At 47.1% G+C, this 20,204-nt stretch overlaps 1 protein-coding gene across 1 annotated transcript in view; it reads right to left on the minus strand.

Moving 5' to 3' along the window:
* Positions 1–15,356, minus strand: part of LOC125940456 (uncharacterized) — a 53,088-nt gene extending 37,732 nt beyond the window's left edge. The window contains exon 1 of the mRNA XM_049656691.1: positions 15,107–15,356. The gene's annotated coding sequence lies outside the window, so the exon portion shown is untranslated. The remainder of the gene's footprint in view (positions 1–15,106) is intronic.
* Between the last annotated feature and the right edge of the window lie 4,848 nt (positions 15,357–20,204).

Here is a 20,204-nt window from a genome sequence, read left to right on the forward strand (position 1 = left end):
TAGAACCGATGAAACGGGCTCGCACAATGTCCTGGACACCAAATATATTGTTTTTGTTAAGTTCTTACAAAACCTAATTGGATGTGTATTATCCCAGTTCGTGCTTCACTTTCATTGTTCAGTTGGTGAAGTTTCACATGCATAGGAGCAAACTAGCATACCAAGATTTTTAACTTTGATTTAGAAGCTTGTGCGAATATCGAACAGGCTGGGCTGATTTATTCCCGTGAGACGGCTTTCAAAACAAATAAATGCTGCGCACAGCTTTCAAGTAACCCAAAAGGCGACAACGCCATGTTTGACCTGCATAAAAGTCACGTAATTGTCATCGATGCCTTAATGACGTGCCGCAGGGCATGGTGGCAAACTTTGTGATTCTTTCACAAGCGCTGAAGGCGAGAAAATTTGCATGAATAACCTGTACCGAGTGCGTTTTCGTGTTTGTAAAACAGGGTACTCAAGCGCTCCGGAACCTTGCTGGATTTGTCACCTTACAATCGGAAGGTTAACGGAACTAGTTGTCATCATATGTTCTTTTGTAAGTACATGAGAAAGAAAGCACTCTACACCCTTCTGGCAAATCGATGGTTTATTCGTCAACAGCACGGGGGCACACACTAGAATGCTGATCATTTTAGTTAATGTTCTAAGCAATGCCACCAATATCATGGTTTTAAACATCACTTATATTACGAAAATTTCGCGTTACAGTTTTAGGGACAATTTTTGCGACCTTGCAGGGAATTTAGCGGAAATTAAGCCACTTCTTCCGTTTAGCCACATGCCGAAACAAGGTTGGAATAAGGTGGGAAATGGTGTGAGACAAATGGGCGAGACCGAGATTAGCAGCCACATGGCCAAGATGGTTGATTGTATCCGGCAGGTAGAGAACTTCCGCCAGAAGTTAACAATAGCGTGACCGGTGAGAAGGCAATAATTACCCGCAGTGCAACATTGGACACAAGACTGGAAAATGACATCGAATTACTCCACCACAATGGCATCTACAGCATGAACGCGAAATGCAGCCGATATGCCTACAAGTAAAAAAAAAATGTGCAGAAACCATTAACAACGATTGCCTAGGTAAGAGAATAGTCGAACGCTTCTATTTAGGTTATTCCCGTATTTCAATTATTGTTGCGCTGCGTGACGCATGTGTGTTGCATGGAGAATACACGTATTTTGAATAACTCTGTAGAGTACTGAGCCATTCACCTGCAAATTTAGAGTTGTATTATGTGTTGCGTTATATGTAGGAGAAATAATGCGTAATAATTCTAGAACTACTTCCCTCGGAAATCTGTACACCAGTATATATAATGCATGACACGATGCGCTGCATAGTAAACATTTGTTGCTGTGGGGGTATATGTGAGAATGCCTTATGAATCTGTATGAATACTGATATTTATGATTATGGTTATATATAGTGAGAGTGAAGAGGTCGTAAGTGTAATTAAGGGTAATAAAATGCGAATAAGAATAACTATTATGAAAATATGCCCGCATATGACTCCGTAAGACTACTGAAAAGTAAGGAAGCCTTGTAGACAATTAGGATGAAATCACATGACCATAATGAAAATTTATTGAGCGTACTTCAGAATACATGTGTGATTGCTTTACCTAATCATGAGTAATTCACAAGTCTAATTTTGATTGATTAACATAATATTGAGTAAGCCTAATCAAAAATAGTTAGGCGAACTTCACTGACTTAAGCCAACTTAAGAATAAAGGCGATTACAATACTTAAGTCTGATCGAGTATAATAAGACTCATAATAATAATGAAGTTAATTAGGGTGGCTCCAGAATAATCATCATTGTTTACGTGTACATAAATTAAGCTCAATCAAGATTAATAAGGCTAATCATGAAAGATGTATCTCTGCAAGATGAGTGCCTGGATAGTATGCTTACGCATTATCTGACAAGTCCCACTAAAGAGTTTCTGAGAGAGAGAGAAATAACATTCATTTCCACTAGTGAATGAAGATGGTCTTTCTCTGCAGTACCTCTATCCGTCGGCCAGGATCCCGAAGGGCTCTGCGGCAGCTAGTGTTTGGCTGATCCTTGAGTCCCGCTGTCCGGGTTGCGTAATAAGGCCTCCCAGGATTCTATCGTGTTTGAGATATTGTATATTGCTTGGCACATCTACACCATGTGGACCAAATTCGCTACTTATTCGCAGAATCTGCACTTTGGTTTGTAGACTGCCGGATGGAGTTTGCTATATAGCATGGGGTACGGGAACAGAAAAGGGTTGCGTCTTTCTGAGCGATTAACCACCGCACGTAAGCCTTCAAATTCCCGAAATCACTCGCGCGACAATACATGCGTCTGGTATAGGTACAGTAGTATCTGCTTTGAAACAAATGCGCCCAACGAGTCCGTTGTGCGAGAGCGCGAGCCCTTCGCATCAAGGCCTTTGTAACGGCGGTGAAAGTGCGACCTCCATCGAGCAATAAAAACGATTAACATTCCCCTACAAAAATGGTACAATGAACTAAAGACACCTATTCGCACGTTAAAGAATTAAAAAAAAAGATCGTTGGTCCTTCCACTCCAGGAAGATGGTTCACCAGCGAAGCTGAAACGTCTGGCCCCGGTGTTTATCACTGGGTTAATCCCGAGGGTTCATTAAAGTATTTCTCAATTATTCATCACGTCTTTGTGTTTCTTAATTAGGCTACACACACGTTCAGCTGCGTTGGAGAGAACGGCGCCACTGGCGGTATGCGCGGAGCCTGCCGTTGTCGCTTGCGTTCGATGTCTAGAGTTTGCTCGGCGACATGGTTTTCAGCATTCACCCGCCATTGCCGCTTGCGATTCTTCTAAATTAAATTGCTTCGAAATAAATAAATCCCTTAGATAAGACAATGAATGGCTCATACACCCTTATGCAATGACAGAAGAGAAATTAAATTCTACGATGGAATAATTAGCGGCAACGCAGCGAGCTGTGGAAGCAGACGACGACCAACGCGGGAGCAATGGCACCAGCGAATGCCGAGTATTAGCACGAGCCAGCATTCCAGCTGCGGAAGAACACGACGACGCTCGAGCCAATGCTGATGATGATAGTTTTCTGCGGACAGGCGCTTTCGCCTAGACATACAAAGCTTGGCTTAAAAAGACGGCCAGATCCCACGCCCTGTGCGAATCGATGTTATGCGACGCAGTGTGCAGGGAGCCTACCAAGTTCACGAAACGACTATGACAGCCCCAAAGCGGCTGTTTCATGACTTACATGACACATATGTCATGACTTTCATGTCATGAGTCCTGAGCTGTCCCTTTACCTACGCCTAAGAGACCTTAAGGCGAAAGCCTTAGTAATGCTCATTACTATGAATTGGACCATAAACCTTTACCTTCACTTAGTACCACATCCGAACTAATTCCATTGGTTTTTGATTGTTAATCTTTTTCGCTCAGTCTGTCATTTTTGCTGAGTCATGGTCATGACTATGACTTCGACTACCTTCCTCAGTGTTTGCTTCCCTTAGTACCCACGTCGGAACTCATTCCTGCGGTTTTTGAGTGTTAATCTTTTTTCCCTGAGTCATGGTCATTTTGGCTGAGTCACGCTCATGATTTTGACTTCTGCCGTCACCCTTTATTGTTTCCTTCACTCATTGCCCATGTCTTAACCCATTCAAGTGGTTTTTGACGGTTAATCTTTTTCGCTGAGTCAATGTCATTTTCGCTGAGTCATGCTCATGGCTATGACTTCTACCACCATTCTCTGGTGTTTTCTTCACTTAGTACCCACGTCCGAACTTATTTCAGTGGTTTTTGAGTGTTAATCTTTTTCGCCGAGTCACTGTCATTTTTGCTGTGTCATGCTCATGATTATAGCTGCTACCATCATCCTTTAGTGTTTCCTTCACTTAGGTGTCCACGTCAGAACCAATTTCAGTGGTTTTGTAGCGACAGCTACATTGACCGCATTCTCGCCGTTTCGCAGTGGCCGGTGGCCGCGCCGCGAGCTGAGCCGTTGCCTAGCAACCGCCGCAGCTGATGATTATGATGATGATGATGATGATTTATTGGCATCCCCTTTGAAAAGGGGCGGCGACAAGTAGTCACCTAGCCTGCTTGATTTATTCAGGTATACTATAATGTGCTTTATCTAGCATTTTTGTATACCTCTCATTATTCTTTTTCTTTTTCAAAAATTTACCTTGTACCGCTACCTATGATTTTAAGAGATCAGGTCGTATCAATCTTTTCCCTGCTTTTTTTCCACCAGTACTCTAATCGTCTCTTGCTTATCTCTACGGCTGATCTGTTGATGTTTCCTTCCACTTTAAACCCAAGCGCTTCTGGGAGTTGCACGTTTCCTACGGTTCTCGCTGGGTGGATCCCGTCGCATTCCATTAGGATGTGCAGAGTTCTCTCTGGATCTTTACTGCAGCATACACATGCCTCATCTAGTTCCGAATATTTGTTCCGGTATGGTTTGGTCCTTAGGCAACCGGCTCGAGCCTCAAATAGCAAGGCACTGCCCTTTGTGTTATCGTACAGATTTTCCCTTCTAATCTCTTTCTTGTCATTCTTGTAAATCTTCATTGTCCTTTTTGTTTCCATTCGTTGCATCCAATTCACGGTCTCTATTTCTCTCACTTTCTTTCTGATGACTCCTGCTTGTCTATTTACAGTTTCTATTATCCTGTACTTGGTTGCCAACTTCCTTGACCTCTTCCTCCATTCTGTGTCCACGCTTTTCATGTAGAGATACTTGTGCACTTTAGCCGCCCATTTATTTTCATCCATGTTCCTGAGCCTTTCTTCAAAACTAATTTTGCTCTGGGCTTCTCTGACTTCAAAAGAGGCCCAACCCATGTCACCCTGCACTGCCTCATTTGTGGTATTACCGTGGGCTCCCAAAGCCAACTGGCCTACTGATCTTTGGTTAACTTCCAAACCCGACAAGATATCCGATTTTAAGCACATAATGGCTTTTGCGAATGTTAGCGCTGGCACCATTACTCCTTTCCAGATTCCATGCACCACATCATACTTATACTGGCCAGCGCCGCTCGCCGCGCCATCTGCCGCCGTCTGCTCGAGTTACCACGGCGCGGCGACGCGCCCGCGCCGGCGCCGTAGCAGTTGCGTTGCAGGCGTTCGCCGCTTGCATCTGGCATGACGTCAGAGAAGGAGCCGATGAAACCGCGTTGCAACAGAGGAGCAGCCGGCGTTGCATCGTATATATTGAAGGGGCGGCTCGGTGGGATTCGTCGGCAGATATGGAAAGTGATTCGCAGAGACTGAAAAAAGCCAGGATTAATTTGTCGTCGGAACGAAATCAGGAGGAGGCAGAGAGCCGAGGAGACGGAGGAAGAACGAGCCGCAGGCCCCGAGAAGCGTCGTAAGTACAAAGCGGCCAGGCCAGTGGATTCAGGTGAAGATATCACCCGCAACGTGTTCGAGTCACTGGACGACAACCCCTTATCATCCCGCCTCACCGGCCATCGGGCCGTCTTTGTAGCAATTGAGAAACAACAAGATGAAGACTTCCAAAATAGATGCGTTACACTTTAAACATGTCTAGTCTTTAATGTAACCATAACTTAACGAGAGGTAACCACCAAATCTAAATACTCAGACGTACGAAGCTAAACGATAAAGATGTAATCTGTAGAGAGAACCAAGCTAAACAATAAGATTAACCTGTGGCTCTCACTACGCACACCCTCATAACTGAGTTAAGCCACAGCCAATTTTTTTAGTTAATAATTTTTTTCGCTGAGTCATTGTCATTTGGGCGGCTGTTTCATAACCTACATGAAACGCATGTCATGAGATTGATGCCATGACCCATCATTTATGTTCGTAATACACTCTTGTCATAGTATGCCAATTTTGGTGCATACCAAGTTAACGAAACGACAATGAGAGCACCAAGTCGTAGGCGGCTAGATAGATAGATAGATAGATAGATAGATAGATAGATAGATAGATAGATAGATGATACTGTCAATGTAGTAAATGTTTGGCAAGAAATGCTTCGCATTAAAAACTCAGAGCCCTTCCACTACTGTGAAGATGGAAACCAGCGAAGCTGTGACTATGGTAGGCCTGCTCTAGTGAATATTGCCCCCCACGATGAGAATGAGCGTATCGTCGTTGGGGATCACCCACCCGAACATGTCTATCATGATCGTTCCAGGTTGAGAAACTCACGTTCAAACCTGGCCACCGCACCGGGGAAGTTGGCGCTAGCTTTGCCAAGGCGTGCACAACCTTTGTCGGGTTCCTGGAGGGCAAGATGACGCTGACGTTTGGCCTCAACATCGCACTCCCGCAACTGGCGCCCGGTGGCTCTTCACTGACGTTTGGCCTCAACATCGTTCTCCCTCAGCTCGGGGTCCGCGGTTCTTCGCTGACGTTTCACCTGGGCTTCGGAAGCCCTCATGCTAGAATCGTGACGTCGACGACCAGCCCTATCCCGAGCGCGTTCGCGGCGGCGTTTCTCAAACGCGTTAGGACACGTCATTCGTTTCTCATGAATGGTTCATACCCCCTTAAGCAATGGCTCGTATACCCCCGTAAACGCAGGCCTCCCCATTACGGTGACAGAAGAGATGTGAAATTCTACGCTGGAATGATTAGCGGCAACGCAGCCAGCTGTGGAAGCAGACGACGACGACGAATGTGGGAGCAATGGCACGAGCGCTTGCCGAGCACGAGCGCAAACTTCACTCTCTCCCAGTTCACGATCTCCCAGCTCGGCGATGCTGCGCAATGACAACGAGGCCAACCTAGCGGCTGTACAAAAAAATATCATTATCTCACACTCTGTGAGAGTAGGTTGAAGTAAAGCATCTCGAAGTCTGAAAGATGAAACGGCACATCTTGATTAGAGAAGCGTAGCCGACTTAGTCGAGAAACACAGATCGCAACCGCAAGCCAAGGCGGCGAAGAAAAGCGACGGCCACTGCCTCCGACCACAGAATTTGTACCTTAAGACGTCTAAATGCTCGCGCGCGAAAATTCGTACCCTTTAGAGAAGCACCACGCACATGGGGCCAAAGCCCCGCACACATGGAGCCAAAAACACAGTTCCACTCAACTTGAACGCTGGTAAAGTGCGGAGCAGCCGGGCGTGTTTGAAGTAATTTTAACGAGTTTCTGTTAATTAATTCGAATAATTCATGAGTATTCTTGAATATGCTATTATTCTGAATGTAGTTGGTTTACTTTTAGCCGGTTCTAACACGCCCGGCTGCTCTGCACTTCCTCAGCTATTACGTTGAGTCGACTGTTTGGCTGCATGTGCGCGGGCCATGTGCGTGGTGGTTGGCTCCATGTGCAGGGCAGTTTTTTAGAAGCGATTTTAACAAAATGTGTTAATTTATTCGATTAATTCACGAGTTTTCCTGTATTTTCTTTTGTTGTGAATTCAGTTAGTTTAATTTTACCCGATCTTGTTTTCTTAGCGTGACGACATGACACATGGTACATTAGACGCCGACAGCCCGGGCCCCCAAAGTGCTCCGCACTTAAAAACTGGTTGGCGTTTTTAGGACGGGAGTAGGCCTCCGATTCAGACGAAATGCTCCTACACTTATTGAAATGGAAGAAGGAGAAATAGACACGTAAGATCACTTACATGTGAGAATGCGAAAGCATTATAGCGTTTGTGGACCTCGGAACGTAAGGAACACACTCAATTCATACACTTATGGCGGGGCGCCACCTCTTTCCCATTGGCTGCGCCATCACGCGCCCAATGACGCACGCACTAGGCCACGCCTTCAGTCAGCCAGATGGCTGCGAAGTGACGTCTGCAATGACGCACGCACTAGGCACACCTTTAGTCAGCCGGAACCGTGGAGCAACCATGGCGTTGGAGAAGTGTGCCTGTCTGGCACCCCGGAGGCATGGGTTCGACTCCCAGCCAGTCCCAAATTTACCAAATTTTCATTTCAAATTCATTAATTTACTATGTTTACAGGAGCCTTCCTGAGATGTTGAAAGTCAATTCCAGCATTTTATTACCTGTTTTCGCTCTTCGCGCCATTTCCCAATTTTGGTACCATCTTTCTGTCACGCCGACGCCGACGGATTTTCGCCTAATGGGGCATATAATTCTTTCGCATTAAAATGGCTCCTGCATTTAAATGAATGAGGCGCTTGAACGCGTATATTGTTTCAATTAAACAAGTTACGTAGAAATTATTGTTTCACTTCGTAATTTCGTCGCAAACACAGTGCATGGCCCGCACGTCTTGCATTAACGTATACAGGCAGTACAGGCTCATACTGACGCGTGCTCTATGCAGACATTTAGAATACTATGACAATATGTGCTTTAATCTGCTCCGTGTAGTGGGACAGGGGGAACTCGAAGACGAAGAAGACGTCTGTTGTTCTGGTGGTCTTTTTCAACAGGCTGTTCCACAGCCATCTTGCTCCGCCGTTGTTGTCTCTTGTTCGCGTTGAACCGCGACACTGGTGGAAGTGCAGGGTACACAACCCTGCCTGATGCTCCGGACTCCTCCTGGGAGCCGTTCATCCAGCCCATATTCAATTACAACTCCCGTGCATCGCTTCAGTCGGCGGTTGCTAGGCCTTGCCCCCGAGCTCAACTCCCTACAAGAACGCTCGTCCGCGCCCTGTCTACCTCTGTCAATGGCAACCGCCAGCCTGCCACAGGTTCCACGAGTTCCACAAGACAGCTCTACCCACAGTCCGTCCCAGCTAGGTAACCCTTCTGCAACCACTGGTTCCTGGTCGCTTTCATGGTGGCGCACATGAAGATGTTGAAGACTAGCTTGACCAGTACGAACGTTTTGCCAAGGTCAATGGCTGGACTGCTCAACAAAAGCTCTCCCACGTGTATTTCGCCCTTGACGGTAGTGCTCGCACGTGGTTTGAAAACCACGAAGCCAGTTTCGCTACATGGAATGATTTCTAACATCAGCTAATTGAAACATTTGCGAGTGTCGATCGACGGTACCGTGCCCAGCAACTAATTGAGCTGTACTTTCAGAAAGCCAACGAAACTGTAGCGATGCTTGCCGAGGACATGGCCCGCCTGTGTCGTAGAGCTGACCCTCACATGCCTGAGGAAAATAAATTACGCTACCTTATGCGTGGTGTAAAAGACTTATGCGTGGTGTAAAAGACGGTACTCGCCGGACTTGTGCGCAATCCACCGAGTACCGTGGCGGATTTTATAACGGAAGCCACTGGTATTGAACGCGCACTCCATCTAAGATGCAGGCAGTACGATCGCTTGCCCACCAGCACTCCTATCAACGCCGCCGCAATGACCGTTAACAAGCAGAACTCCCTTCGTGATCTAATTAGGGAGATTCTGCACGAAGAACTTCAGAAGCTCTGGATACCGGCAATGGGCACACCCATGGCGTCAGTCGCTGAAGTCGTACCTGAGGAAATTAGGCAAGCGTTCTCCACAGGCGATCCTGGTCACGAGCAGCGTCCCCTAAGTTACGCCGACACTGTCCGACGTCAGCCAGCTGTTATGCCCATGCGGTCGCAACATCAGCCGCCGAGAGCCACACCTTGGTCATCACCGCCAGAGGAACCTCTGAGACACCCACTCGTTGTGCCGATCCCGTCCTACCGCCAGCCGCTATCCGCTGCATTTTGGCCACCGCCACAAGACGAGGCTTCGAGGTGCCCGCAAATTCGAAAAACGGATGCATGGCACCTGCTTGATATAGGCGCCCCCTCTGTTAGCATTGCGGATGCATCGGCCATATTTTCCGGCATTGATGGTACCGCGATGCCTCATTTCGGTCTCTTCAGTCCTGGTCTGACAGTCGACGCACCGGCGACGACTACATGCTACGCCGCGACGACGCTGCTTTTTAAGGTCCTCCGGTGGCACGCACTCTGAACGATGACTCTCTGCCTAACCACCAGACCGATTTTGGCCGACGGTCACGCTCTCTGTCCCTTGCTCATTCATCTTCACTGAATGGACGTGCCTTTGCTGACCTCCGGGGAAGGAGGTCGCCCAGCCCACGCCGGGGAAACTAATGGCGGTGACCTCTGGGGGCAAGGTTGCGGGCCGTCAACAAGACGATGAAAAACCCCCAATAATCCTGCCGCAAGACGCCGTGAAATCGACACACTCTGATACCGACGAAATTGTGAGCGCAGATCTTATTGTTTCCGTTGACGGACATCAAGTGCGAGCGCTAGTCGACAATGGTGCCGATTATTCGATAATGAGTGAAGGCCTAGCCGTTCACCTTATCAAAGTAAAATCGCCCTGGACTGGACCCCACATAAGGACTGCGGGTGGCCAACTGCTCACGCCTGCTGGAAGCTGTACAGCGAGAATCACCATAGAAGATTTTTCCTTTGTGGCAACTTTTGTCGTTCTTCCAACATGCTGTAAAGATTTAATCATAGGCATGAATTTTCTACGGGAATACGGCGCCATAATCAACATCCCGGATTGCTTGGTTGCGTTTCACAAGAGCCCTGATTTAATTCCCTGCTTAACGCCACAACGCAACTCTTTTCGTCTAATTGAAAATGACGTGGTCGTCCCACCTCGGTCATGTATCCTTGTTTCGGTGGAATGTGACGTACCGTTTGATTGTGAAGGAGTTGCAGACCAAGTAACCCCCTTGTTATTTACTCACGGTATTTTTGTTGCACGAGGCATCGTAAATATAACCGATGGGCGCACGAACCTGTTGTTAACAAATTTTAGCACAGAGCGATGTCACCTACCAAAGGGCACGGCTGTGGCCTATTTTGACAATGTCGTTGATGTTCGTGGATGCTTTTCAGTACTAGAAGAAGTGCATGCACAAGACCCAGCACCTGTGCTTGACGTAAACACTACTTTACCGCAACACGAGCGAGAACGACTTCTTGCGCTACTGGCCGAGTCCCACGACTGCTTTGCGTCGACGTCAAGAGTCGGTCGGACGCCGCTAACCAAGCTCCGCTAATCACAGAGGACGAAGCGAGACCGATTCACCAAAACCCTTATCGTGTGGCCTCAAAAGAACGCGAAGCAATACAACAGCAGCTAAACCAAATGATTGAAGACGATGTGATTCAGCCTTCCAAGAGCCCCTGGGCATCGCCTGTAGTTTTGGTCAAGAAGAATAACGGCAGCCTGGGTTTTTGTGTGGATTATCGAAAGCTAAATCAGGTTACAAAAAAGACGTGTATCCGCTTCCCCGCCTAGACGATTCACTTGATAGGCTTCGAAACGCTCGTTATTTCTCTTCCATGGACTTAAAGAACGGGTATTGGCAAATTGAAGTAGACCCGAGAGACTGTGAGAAAACCGCTTTTGTCCCGCCAGATGGACTATACGAATTTAAGGCCTTGCGTTTCGGCTTGTGCTCTGCACCTGCTACTTTTCAACGGCTTATGGATACCGTGCTTTCGGGGATGAAGTGGTAAACTTGCTTAGTCTATCTCGACGACGTTACAGTGTTTTCCGCAACGTCTCAAGGGCACCTTGAACGGCTTGAAGCGATTCTGCAGTCTATACGGTCCACCGGTCTCACCCTAAAGCCGGCGAAATGCCACTTTTGCATTGCGGAGCTAGAGTTTCTTGGCCATGTCGTCAGTCACGCGGGAGTCCGCCTGGATCCTTAAAAAAATGCCGCTGTCACACAGTTCCCTGCTCCTTGTGATAAAAAGGATGTCAGGCGCTTTCTGGGCCTCTGCGCCTATTACCGGCGGTTTATTGCAGACTTTGCTCGCATTTCGTCACCGTTAACTCGCCTCACGAGAGATGACATTGCGTTTGTATGGGGCGATGAACAGCAAGCTGCATTTAACGATTTGCGGAACCGTTTACAAAGGCCCCTTTTGTTTGCCCACTTTGACGAGACAGCTCCGACAATGCTTCACACGGATGCCAGCAATGTTGGTCACGGAGCTGTTCTTCTGCAGTGCCAGGCAGACACAGAAACAGTGATCACCTATGCAATCAGAACGCTCTCACGTGCAGAAGTAAATTACTCTACAACCGAGAAAGAGTGCCTCGCCGTGGTATGGGGGGTTACAAAATTTCGCCCTTATTTGTATGGTTGCCACTTCAAAGTTATCATTGACCATCATTGACTTTGCTGGCTCACAAATCTGAAAGATCCTTCCGGGCGATTAGCACGTTGGAGCCTGAGACTGCAAGAGCTTGATATGACGGTCCTGCACAAGTCGGGGAAACGGCATACCGACGCTGACGGCCTGTCTCGGTCACCCATAGAGTCAGCTCCTTCTTCCGATGAAGGGGAAACAGCATTCCTCGGTCTTCTCGACACGTCTACCATTGCACAACAACAACGTGACGATCCTGAGTTGCTTGGCCTGATTAATTTCTTGGACGCACGAACTCAGACAGCACTTAAAGCTTTCACAAGATGATTATGATCGTTTTGCTTAAGGAAGAAAATTCTGTACAAAATGAACTTCTCATCGAGCGGATCAAGCTATTTGCTCGTCGTTCCTACTGCTCATCGTAGGGAAGTACTGGAAGCATGCCACAACGAAGTCACTTCTGGGCATCTAGGATATACGCGAACACTGAACAGAGTGCGACAATAATATTATTGGCCAGGACTGCCCGTTGCCATGAAACATCACGTTCGGACCTGCCTAGATTGTCAGCGGCGCAAGTCACCTCCAACGAAACCATCCGGTTTGCTACAACCCGTTCAAGTACCGCAAACGCCATTTGACCAGATCAGAATGGACCTCTTGGGTCCACTTCCTACCTCTATTACTGGTAGCCGCTGGGTTAGTGTAGCAACTGACTATATTACTCGCTACGCCGAAACAAAAGCTATCCAGAGATGCACAGCAGCAGAGGTGACCCGATTTCTCATAAAGAATGTTGTGCGGAGACATGGCGCACCAACCATCGTCATAACAGACCGAGGCACCACATTCACAGCCGCGCTTTTAGATCACTTCCTGATGCTCAGTGGCACAACGCATCGAAAGACAACAGCCTACCATCCACAAACAAACGGACTAACAGAGCGCCTGAACAAAACACTCGAAGACATGCTTTCCATGTACGTGAATATAGAGCACAAAGATTGGGATGAGATTCTGCCTTATATCACGTTTGCTTATAACACGGCTAAACAAGAAACTACACGGATGACTCCATTCAGCCTTGTCCACGGACGCGAAGTAAGGACGATGCTCGACGCCATGCTACCACATGAACCTGATGACATTGACACGGATGCCGATGCGTTTACGCAACGTGCAGAAGAAGCCAGGCAGCTCACACGCGTGCGAATACACCTGCAGCAAGAATACGATGCAGGTTGCTATAATGCCCATCATAGGCCTGCAACTTACGACACCGGTGACAGAGTATGGGTCTGGACGCCTATACGAAAACGGGTACTATCCGAGAAGCTGATGAGGCGATATTTCGGACCCTATAAAGTGCTCCGTCGGCTAAGTGACGTGACATACCAGGTCGTTCCAGATAGCCCTTACTGCACAAGCCGCCGCCAACACCATTCTGAACTTGTGCACGTATAGCGCATGAAGCTCTACGTCAGTACGAGGGCTTTTCGTTTTCACCAAGCGAACTTTATTGTTTAGCATCGGGGCGATGCTCTGTTCGAGGGAGAGCAAATGACGCATGCTCTATGTAGGCATTTAGACTACTACGACGATATGTGCTTTAACGTGCTCCGTGTAGTGGGACAGGGGGAACTCGTAGACGAAGAAGACGTCTGTTGTTCTGGTGGTCTTTTTCAACAGGCTGTTCAGGTGCCGTCTTGCTCCGCCGTTGTTGTCTCTTGTTTGCGTTGAACCGCGACAGTATACGTGTATACTTACTCATTATCAGTGCAGAGTAGTGTGTAGAGCTATTCGGCAAAAACGCGGCAGCGATGGTAATTGAATGTCCGGGAGCGTGCACCTGGAAAGCTTCGCTTTCAACTATATCAAAGCACGCTAACACCTCTAAAAAAGACGGCGCCATAAAAGCAGAGCGCACAGGGTAGCCTACGTGTTCAGCACATACTGCTGCAGCCTCTGGTATTCGACATTCCGCCGTGCTGCGACACCGCGTACGAGCTTCCCGGCTTTGGCTGTGAGTGACAGAGTGACAGGCTGTGCTGAGGTTGTACACAGACTGATAGAATATATGGTGAAAAAGTGTTACGTTATTTCGTCTAACCAGTTTCTTTCCCACTAATTAGGCTGTTCTATCAATCCAGTTACCCTTCTCCCACGCACAGGAGCAACGCAAACTTTAGTTAACCCCTTGATATATCCACTCCCTTCTCCCTAACATTTACCAGAATAAGCAGGTTTTCGTTACCTAGCCACGAAGCATTTTGACATAGTGTCGTGTAAGTTTTAATTATTATATTACTTCATTGTTTTATAGGGCTGGACATTTGCGCATTAAAATAATGAACGTCTTGCGATGTGAAATACGTCGTATCAGGAAAAAAGAAACGTCAGCTGCTTGGTTTGAGGTACTGTTTGATGTTTTAATAATTATTGGGTTTTACTTGCCAAAATCACTATCTCATTATGAGGCACGCCGTAGTGGGGGACTCCGGAAACTTGAACCACCTGGGGTTCTTTAACGTGCACCTAAATCTAAGTACACGGGTGGTTTCGCATTTCGCCCCCATCGAAATGCGGCCGCCGTGGCCGCGATTGAGTTACTGGTTCTTTGACTGCCAAATGTAATATAGAAACAGTCAACCAATGCTTTGACGAGTATATTGAGAATCATCAAAACGGAGTATGCATGTAAGGCGTCCGTTTCTTCGTTCTGACTTTTAACTATACACAGAATATCTCAAGTAAACACATTGCTGAAAATTAAATACAGCATTGATTATTCAATGTTTTGAATAGTGCAATGCAGCGGCTATAATACGGGAAAGACACAGCTCTCTGGTTTTCCCGTTATCTTCCTATGCTTTTGCATAATTCAGTGCCCTTACTATGGAACGCCAACAGGCCCAAATTGCCACGATGGTAAACTTCACTTAATTATTGAGTTTAGTTGAAGCATGTAACTCAGGCAGCATCACGCCAACACGACAAGACACTGTCAAAATTACAACAGGAAGAAAAAAGGCAAATGGAAAACTTACCCGTTTTTTCATTTCCTGACACCACATATTGCAAGAAGGCCAATACAGCAATTAGAGCAAGCTGACGCATGGTGCACAACTTTTCAGGCATCACGTTTGATGATGCAGGGGTATATATTGGGCCTTCTGAGCATCTGGCGAATATTTTAGGTAGCTTGAATTCCTGAATATAAATGTGCAGTTGATAAAAATTCCGGTGACAACGAACGCACGAAATGCCTTATTGAAATTTTTCCACACCGCAGTTCGTACAGACAGAAGAATCTCTCAAATGACGCACGATATTTAGCGCATTTAAATAAGTTCGTTATATTACCCTAAAGGTAAACCGTACGATAGAGAATTTTTAGGAAATGTCACTCTTATGAAAAATACGCAAAGAAATCTTAACCTCACTTTTCACGAGAGGCTAACAGGTGCACAGAATATTTTAATTTATTTGATGCCACATACAGTCCTCTATAAAACCCTTATGGTTTTTTTCGACAATGACTCAAATTATTTCATGCTGTACAGAGAGCTAGAGCAATGAGAGGAAAGACAGGGAGGTCAGTCAGACGAGCCTCCTGTTTGCTGTGGTTAAATGAAAGAGTGAATAAAAAGAGGGAAAGCGGGAGAGAGTGCATGGGTTGAAAACAGCAAGAAAGCATAGCGCAATCATGAATACTGCAAATCCAGCTTTCTAGTGCTGACTTTCTGTGACTGCCTCTGCAAACGTTGACCTGTGTCAATGCTGTGCCCTGCCCTTTCAAGCCAGATTTCGAATATTTGCCATTGTCTTTCTGTAGGAGAGTATGCCGTTTTCTCTCAATCTTTTGATTGTCACCATTACAGGAGTGCCAAATTTTCTAGTCTTGGGCTACACAGAACGCCTTCACCACGACGTATCCTCCAACACACTGCAACCTCACGAATAAGATAGCCCCGGACTTGTGGCATTCACAAGTAGACATCTATCGTCTGCTCAAGTTGCAGTACTATATATTTATTTTGACGGTGGTCCTTCTTAGCCAATCTTCGCTCGTAAAGCATCCGAGGCATAACGGCATGATACCGGCGATTGCGCATGACCAAAGCGCGGGTTCTGAACTGGCACGAAGTCAATACAACGTTTACTAAAGTCATCAGGGAACATCGTCGAGTCCGCGCCATTCCTACTGTATTTTACAAAAAGAGAAAATACACCTGGTAATTCTGCGTAGATTACGAACATCAAAGAAGGTCACTGAGAAGGATGTCCATTCACTTCCACGCAAAGACGACGCTCTCGGTGGCATTCATGGTGCAACGTATTGCTACTCTGTATCAGAGCTAGTTCGTTCATATTTCTCGCCATAGAAAGTGTGCGAGATCAAATGAAGAAACAATAAACAGATAAGAACGTCAGTTGCAATTGATTTATTTAAAGAAAAGGCCCTTTTTACCACGGTAGTGCCGACGTGTGCAAACACATATGCTCGCAGATGAAAGTCTAGATAGCTTGGTGCTTTAAATTGTCTAAAAATGCTTAATAAATCAAGAAACACTGAAAGAATTTACATTCGTTGCCGTACAGAGCCACTAACGTATCGCTGATGTATATACAATGTTCCGTTTGAATTATGTACAAATGAAATTTCGGGGTTTTACGTGCGAACACCACGATTTTATTATGAGAGGTGCCGCATGGGACTCCGGATCAATTCTGACCACCTGGGGTTCTTTACCCTGCCATTATTGCACGGGACACGAGCGTTGTCGCATTTCGCCCCCACAGAATTGCGGCCGCAGGTGTCGTCGCATCGTTTTGTCATACCAGCTTTGTCATCCGACTCTTGTCATGCCGTGTTTTTCTTTTTTTTGTATAATTGGTATTTTTATACATACCTCAAATACCATGCTGCGGGGTGATAAGTGGTCGGTTGTGACATTTGTGTGATGTCTTCAATGACATTTGTGTGATAGCTTGAAGTGGATACGTGTACCACCTCAGTGTTCGCGCAGCGTTGTCCAGTTGTGACCAGACGCTCTAGTGGATAGCTTGCATTGCTGAGCTAGTCAGCAACAGCCTGTAGTACAGTTTGCGAGAAGTTTCTAACACAGGCCACGGGCGCTATAACGTAAAATGATTCCAAACTGTTTTGATTCCAAATTCCTGACGTCAAATTTACGTAGCCACCGATGCAAGCATCGGGCGGTGGCCCACAACGTTGTCTGAACAACCCAATCAAACACTCTCCTCGTTTATGGGGGTCACTTTTGTTCGCTTTGAAAAGCAATAACATTGCTACACTCAGTGGTTTTTCTTATCTAATTGGCTGACAAGAGGCGAGGAGCATGCTCTAGTGGAGAGGGTTTTGATGGGTCCGAGCCAGCACAGTGACCGCATGAAGAGAGTGGTGCCGGCTTTTCCGATTGGTCCGCTTCGCCTTAATTAGTTTGCGGTGGCTGGTGGAAAATCGCGGCGGCGTGCAACGGAAGGAAAAGAATGCCGCTAAAACGGATCCTCAGCAAGGAAGAGTTCGCAGAGCGATATCGTATACGTGCCGAAAGGGCTCAATAACGTTTTACTGCCTCGCAAGTAGGTTTATCATGCGCAAATACATACATGCTCACCGGCAGGTGCGAGTAGCGAGGGCCTGAACAATCGGCGGACAGCCATCTTCTGTTCCTTTCGGAACATGGCAGTCTGTGGCTATTCAGAAAAATTGGCAGTTTTGTTCGCCATATTAATGCATTTTTTTCGCGTACACGTCACTTTGACATTGTGAGTTTTCGCGGTTTTGTGAAGTCGCGTGACAGGCAGGCGAAGTGGGCGTAGAGGGCTAATGGTGAAAAGGCGTCGAATCAGGCATAACTAATTTTCTTTTGTGCGGTTTAATCATGCAGAATCAGTGTGTACACGTTATATCAGATGGGAAGCTATCGCGGTTTTTGTGACGTCGCGTGATAGACACGCGAAGTTGAGAATGGCCTGAAACTGTTTTGACCAATCGTGGAGGCTGATTGCAGAAATTGGAATCAGAACAGTTTGGAATTATTTTACGTTATAGCGCCCCACGTTTGTGTACAGAACCAACGCCACCCAGATAGCACAAGGCCTGTTCACTGCGATCCATGACGTCACACTTCCTGGCCCGAAATTTCCATAGGTGACCCGTAAAATAGCGAGGGATTGTTGGAGGCGCCATCTGCTAGCTGTTTCCGGTTCCAGTCAGCGCAGCCGCCGCTAGCGCTTCGCCGTTGAAGTCCTTTGATGCGCTTGCAGTCCGTTGTTCTTTCTGGTGCCAAAACCAGTTCTATTTATGCGGCACGCCGTAGTAGAGGGCTCCGGATTAATTTTGACCACCTAGGTATATTTAACATGCACTAAAACGCAAGCACACGGGCGTTTCCGCATTTCGCCTCCATCGAAATGTGGCCGCCGCGGCTGGGATTCGATCGCGTGAGCTCGTGCTCAGCAGCGCAACACATTAGCTGACTGAGCCACTTGTGATTGCAGTCCGGCTTTGTCCCACTCGAATATTAACCGGTTGCAGGTGCCTAGCAAAACCATCGTCGACTGTTTAGCCGTTGGCTGCTGAAATTCAAGCGTTAAAGGTGAACGCATGTAACTACGGCCTTGGAGCAAGCCTTGCTGAGTCAGCTGTGCACAAGCATCAGAGGAATGGCTGCCACTTCCAAAACTGTAACAAGGCAGAGACCATCCGTGAACAAAAAGAAAATGAACGTACAGTGCCGCTTATCAGGCGGCGATTAGCTGTGTAAGGGCCGACACGGAATGATTCCCCAAAATATTTCTTTCTCTAACATTGACTCATGCAACCAGAACTATTTCAGTACTCGCATGCACATATATAGGTATATGAAACGAGGTTTTACGGCGCGAATTTAAGCGGGACACAGCGAGATACATACATAATAATCGTAACCAACTAACCCTCCTTAGCTCCTTCAGCACAGATAGAGATAATGCGCAGCCGTAATATGACGGCGATACGGCCATTGTTGACAAAAAAGCGAGAACGTCTAACTACGTACCACTTCAAATGAACCTAGAGTTTCGACCGCGAAATGCCGTTGACAGCGCGCAAGGTTATCATTTTCAGGGCTACCTGCCCCGTTACACCCACGATATCGGTTTTGAGCTACGATCACAGAGCAGCATGCACCGCAGTAGCCATCACCTCAGTACCCGATTTTCTAAGCAATGCTTCTATACCCTTGATGAATTATCGGATAATGATAATTTTTTTCACATGTATGACTGACCCGCAGGCAGAGCAGTCAGTGACGGTGCGTCCAAGCAACGGCAAATGTCGTAGAGCTAAACCTGGCAAAAACAAAAAGGCAGCCGAAAAGAGAACCAGAGTTCCTTTATGAATAAAAGCGTATCCTTGCCTTTCTTGGCTCGTTATCGTCGCGCCCAGAGTGAACTGTAACCTAGAAATCAGCTGTATGAATGGTACGACATTGCTGGTCGACAAAGCGGACGGAAAGCTTCCCACGACTGACAGTTGAAATCGCGTAGAAAAACAGTGGGCGCCGGGCATGCCGCCGATGCCGCCGCGTCGTCCGCCGAACCGGAAGCTGCTAGCAGACGGCGCGCCCCACAATTCCCTGCAATTGGTCGTTTTACCGGTCACCTATTGCCAAGCCTAGCGTGACGCAAGCGGTGACGTCGAAATCACCACTGCTTACTCGGGAGCCTCCCCATTGATTCTATGACAGTCGCGCCAGGTAGCATGACGTGATGGATCGGAGTGAACAGGCCTTGGTGCTATCACCAAACACCATGGTGGTACTCACCAAACACCATTGGCAAACTAGGTCTCTTGGAGAATTGGTGACATCGTGATGGTGCCTGTGGTACCGTGACATACACGGTAAGCTGTTATGGCCTCATTCTAACAACTGTTTCGGCTGGCGATGTTGTGATGCTCCCTGCACACCGCTCAGCAGAGAGCACCACAGTCAGCAGCTCGCCTTCGATGGTGGGTGGACAATTCAGATCGTTCTTGTTAACACGAAGCAAATAGACTTCGCCGCAATGACCCTCTTGGGCGAGCTGTCGAAAACGGAGCCATTGAGCCACTCCTCCATTTGATGCTGTGACTAT

This window comes from Dermacentor silvarum, chromosome 9, assembly GCF_013339745.2.
Source record: "Dermacentor silvarum isolate Dsil-2018 chromosome 9, BIME_Dsil_1.4, whole genome shotgun sequence".
Taxonomy (NCBI): Eukaryota; Metazoa; Arthropoda; class Arachnida; order Ixodida; family Ixodidae; genus Dermacentor; species Dermacentor silvarum.